The sequence below is a fragment of the Dendrobium catenatum genome, unplaced genomic scaffold (assembly GCF_001605985.2).
Source record: "Dendrobium catenatum unplaced genomic scaffold, ASM160598v2 fragScaff_scaffold_273, whole genome shotgun sequence".
Lineage (NCBI taxonomy): Eukaryota > Viridiplantae > Streptophyta > Magnoliopsida > Asparagales > Orchidaceae > Dendrobium > Dendrobium catenatum.
In genome coordinates, this window is record NW_021318735.1 from 2,400,433 (window position 1) to 2,406,019 (window position 5,587).

Genomic DNA, 5,587 nt, shown 5'->3' on the forward strand with positions numbered 1-5,587 from the left:
TGCTATTAATGAATATATTTTAATACATTGACATTTTTGGCTAGTAGACTTAAGGTCTGTTTGGAATTGCTACAATGTTTAATAAAATTAATTGTGAAGTTGTTGCGAGGAAAATAATTTTGCTATTTTAATTACGAAATAATTTTTCATCATAGAAATGTGTGAAAAATAGCGAGAATGTAGTTGCAAAATGAAATTGTGATTGTTGTCTAAAAAGTAAAGAAATTAAAACGTTGTTGCAAATAGACCCTTAATCATCTCACTTTATATTATCTCATTTCATTGCTAATAATAGTTGCTGGTTCCTTGTAAGTTTTAATTCTATTTACCTCGTAATAAAGATTGTGGTTACAAGTGAACAAATGCATTTGATGAATGGCTTAGTACTCATTCATATAAGACTCATTTATATTTATTTATCTGCTTAACTAAATAAGCTTTGCTTTAGTCATGGATGTTCTCACTAGACATTTGCAAGAGGTTGTACCCGATAAATGCTTTTTGCTGATGATATTCTTCTTGTTGATAAGACTTGAGAGGGAGTTAAAGGTAAACTTGGATTATCGAGGTCAACCTTAGAGTCTAATGGCTTTCGTTTGAGTAGATCTAAAACTGAATAGATGAAGTATAATTTTAGTAATAATAGATATAGTGGGAAGATTGTGATTTTGGATGATCAAGTCATTAATAGGAGTACACGTTTTGGATATCTTGGGTCTATTGTTTAGAGCGGCTGTGAAATAGATGGGGATATTATTAGTAAAATTCAAGTTGGATGGTTGAAGTGGAGGAATGCATTGGGCTTGTTATGTGATAAAAAAAATCTCTCTCAAACTTAAGGGAAAATTCTATAAGATGGTGGTGAGACCTACAATGCTTTATGGTGCAAATTGTTGGTCATTAAAAGAGAAGCATAATATTAAGTTAAGTGTTGCAGAGATGAGGATGCTCAGGTGGATGAGTGGCTTTACTCTTAGAGACAGAATATAAAATGAGCATATATGTGAAATGGTTGGAGTAGTTACAATGAAAGATAAGATTAGAGAGAGTCGCCTTAGATGATTTGGTCACATAAAACGACGGTCTTCCAATGACTCGATTAGGAAAGTAGATGTACTAAATTTGTTTAGTTAATAATAACTTAATTATTTATTTGATAGCTTACCTTACATTATTGTATTAATTTTTTTATATATTTCACACTTAAAAAATTATGCATATTTTTAGAGGTATATGTATGATTAAAATATCAAATAGTTGATAGATACATATATTTTAATTTTTTATTATTAATAATTAAACTTCACCAAATAAGTTTTTTGTGTGCTACAAAACTCACAACCAGTCCAGCCCTCCTAATATGCTGATCCGCTTCCAATCCTGTGCCCAAGCCACTTTCTAGCCCAACTCCTCCCATCCAACCCGCTCCATACTCTTGATCTGCTTGTCCTCACACCCAGTCAACCCGAGCCAATATGTGCACCAACCCGCATGACCAAACCCAATGTCCGACCCGATGTAGCCCACATGCTCTGACCTCTGACCCTAATCTCCTACCTGACCCGATTTCACTCCCAGCCAGTTGTCAGTTCCTCGTCCGATCAGAGCCGCTCGACTCGATCTACTAATTCATACTCCATTCTTGTCATACCACTTTAGCCCAAACACTCAGCCTCGATCGATGGCAGGTATGCTTGTTTTGAAGAACAAACACCTGATCTTAGATCGACCCGAAATGTATACCCTGCGCCGTCGATCTTAGATTCGATTAGGAATGCGCAAATTGAAGACCCTATGCCATCAATATGAGATTTAGCCAAGAATGATCAAATTGAATCCCTCGCATCGTCAATCTTAGATCCAGACAAGAAGAACTATAGGCCAGTGCCTCCCAACTTCCCTTCGTGGGGAGGAGATGCCGGGAGGCTGCTGAAATTTTGAGCAAAAAAAGAACCCTCAACTTAATTCATTTTAATAAAAAATGTCATTTTAAATTATTTAAGAAAAAAACAACAATAATAATAATAATTAATTATGTGCCGTTTCACGATTAAAAAAAAGTGGAGGGGAAAATGATTTGATTGCTCAAAAATGATTTAACTCGATTTAGAATTGGTTCAATACATATAAAATTAATGAATTTTATGATTCTTTAAGAGTTTGTACTTAAATGCATTGTAAAATTGCTTAGGTCATTCTCAAGTTAAGAATAACAATAATTACACAAATTCATCTCCTATTTTGATTGGTGGTTCCTTCAGATTTTGGGGTTTTTCTTATGTATATGATCTCTTAACCTCAACTCTTAAACTTTAGCATATTTATACCCGCCATTTATTGTTATTAAGAGGATAAAATGTGAAAATGATACTTCTTACATAGTTATTATAAGAAGCTACAATTATAATGGCGAGTGTAGATGGAGCTTCAAATACAAACATTGATTGAGTAGAGTAAATTAAAATCTTAGCCAATAAAGCATTCGAGGACAATAGGTTTTCTCAAGCTATTGATCTAGTTATAGTCATGTTATTAATCCAAATGGGCATAACATTATGAATTGGGAAAATCATGCATTTGCACACATCAAGTTTGAGGAATATGGTAGTGTGAAGCTTCAAAAGTTTTTGTGAAGTAGACCTTAAATATTTGAATGGCTATTATGGTCAAGGCACAATATATATAGTCGTGGGGAAGTTTAAGGAGGCTTTGGAAGGATTATGAGCAGGTTGAGAAGTTTGATAATGATGGCAGTGCTAAGGTTGGGAAAGATCAGGAGATGAAATTATATGTTTACATTGATAAAATGTGGGCTCCAAAAATTCGCGTCCCTGACCTCACTATTGCTTTCGAGGGAGTTTTAACGGATTAAGTTCCGGGGTAAATTTTCAGAAGGCAAATTGGGTTTGTAGATAAGTCACTACCTAGAGATTTCACCCTGATTTTGCAAGCACTTTAGATATGAGTTTTGGTTACCTATAGGAGCAAGACCTTATAGTTAATTACCCCTCCCGATAATGAGAGAACTTTCGATTAAGGTTAGTCATCGCTCAGACACGTAGATAATACATATATCTAGCCTATAGTAGCAGCATGGGTTGAAATAGTTGAAAGTTTAATATTTAAAGGAGGTTGTCGACCCTACCTGACAGAAGGATCATTTTCTACAGCCATGGGTTGAGTCATCCAAGAGTACATTGTAGACTTGGGGTGAGTATTTGTCTAAGGGGATAAATTTGAATCCACCTTAGCTAAGTGAGGGCTTTGTCCTATCGATTATACCCCATTAAATTATATCTCAATAATATAGTGCCATTGGGGGGCTTACGGGCTCTAACCATGACCGTAATTTAGTGGTGCCATTTGGAGGAAAACCACTCAGTCCAGAGGGCCCGATCACAACCGTTTACCTGCAGTGCTATTTGGAGGCAAAACCGTTGCTTAAAGGACACATGCCACGCCCTTACTAACAGGAGACTATTTGAGAATGAATCCTAGGGATATTATCAACCAGGCATAAGCTCTTTATGAGCTGAAATGATATTTAAAATTTTCCATCTCAATAAATTGTTATGGAGGACAGATGGACTTTGCTTTAAGTGATTAATGATTGATTTTAATTTCAAATATTTTTGGATTTTTGGTAGTTTTTGAATTTTTGGGCATTTGGGAATTTGGGAAGCATTTCTTTGAGATGTGTGTGGACCCCATCAGTTGAGATTTTCTATCAATGCAGCCATCATCAGGGTGATTATGAGGAATTGCATTTTATTGTCTAAACCCTATCGACTTTGTTAGTTGCCGACAGAGCATAGGGTTCATGTCGATTGTATCTTTTATTAATGAATTTCTCTTGTTATAGACCTTAAAGGTCTAACATAAACGTATAAAATTAATATCATGATTGGTAACGCAATCATATATTTGTTAGATGATTTGAGTTATGTCGACTTCTATTTACCCGCATAGAAGGATCGGACTCGAACTTGTGTTTATTGTCTAACACGTACATTATCGCTAGATATCGCGTGTGCACCCATAACATGCTTGTCGGGGAACATGTGGGTGTATGATTACATATGCATATCTATGTATTTATGTGTATATATATTATAGTGCATGTGTGGGAGCATTTTTGGAAGTACGACGGTCTACTATGACATCTTACAGAAGTTTGTGTTTGTCATAGTGCTTCAATATTTGCCCATAGGTGAATGTTGGGTGCACAATGTGTCTTCTATAGCGGCCAGTAGGCACTTGCATTTGCTACATGTCGTTCTCTTCTTGTTGTAAAGGGGTCGATGTAATTGCTGGCCATTGAATGATGATTGATTGTAGGGGTGTTGTAGCATCCACAATTTGTTGATCATCACCCTCCTATACATATTATTGTGCATGAGATGCATTTGATAGTAGATTCTTGTATTCACCACGATCTCCTATCTCTTGCCTATAGAGGATCCACCACATTGGTGATGCATTCACCATCGTTGCTTATAGATAGGGTCATTATAAGAATGAAAAGTCCCCCTACAGTAGCTAGTAGCTTGTAGGAACTCATATGTATTATATATTTGTCGTACATATATGTGCATAACATACTGCAAGTATAGCTATGCATGCAAGGGGGTCAATCACATTCATCATACACCACCCTTTATTACTTATAGTTATCCGATGTATTTGCTTGCAATTTAATACTGATTGTAAGCAAATTATGTCCATCACAATATCTTCTAGCATCGGTTATGAGTAATGATATTATGTGCAATTCTAGTCTTTTTATTGTTGCTTTTAAGGGTCTGCATTAATTATAATTCATTGTCTCAGATTATATACAATGCATGTCCTATATCATGTACGGGTCTAATCATTATATTCAATGTACATTGACCCTTTTCTCTTGTAAGAAATTGTCATACTTGCTCGAAGCTAATTGTCATTGGTGATGCAGGTGTTGGTGCATCCATTCGTGGGTCGTTATTAACTGTTTATTGAGCCATATTCCTTATCAACCATCTCTTCATACGTGTTGATTATCGTCACTTATGAGGGCCTAATGTACTTGTTTACACTTAAGTGACAACAGTTGTGTATGGCTATGATGTTCCGATCCATGAACACACTACTAGATTTATTGCAATCATTTTTTACCCTTCATCATCTGCAAATGGAGTTATATGTTCCTCACAATCCTCCCCCCTCATGCAAATGAACTTTTGCACTCATGCGAGCGACATGTTCATGCTTATAATTATGTGCAAGTGACTGTATTTCTTTATGCATGTTGATTAGTGAACTGTTATGTTCACTTGCATATATTTCTTCTATGATTGTAACTAACATGTTGATTATGAAATGAGTCTCTTGAAGTGTCCCGTACACATTTGTATTTTTCGCACATCATTTGGTGTTTGCTTGCAATGGATTAATGTATTTTCTCAACTTTTAATGATGATTAATCATAAAAGGTGTTGTAGTATTCGTTTTATTATGCTATGATAGCTTGTAGGTGTGTAGGTATCTTGTATGTATAACAGATAACAATTTTTTCCAACAAGTAACAAGTTGCATTAGCCTCTATATT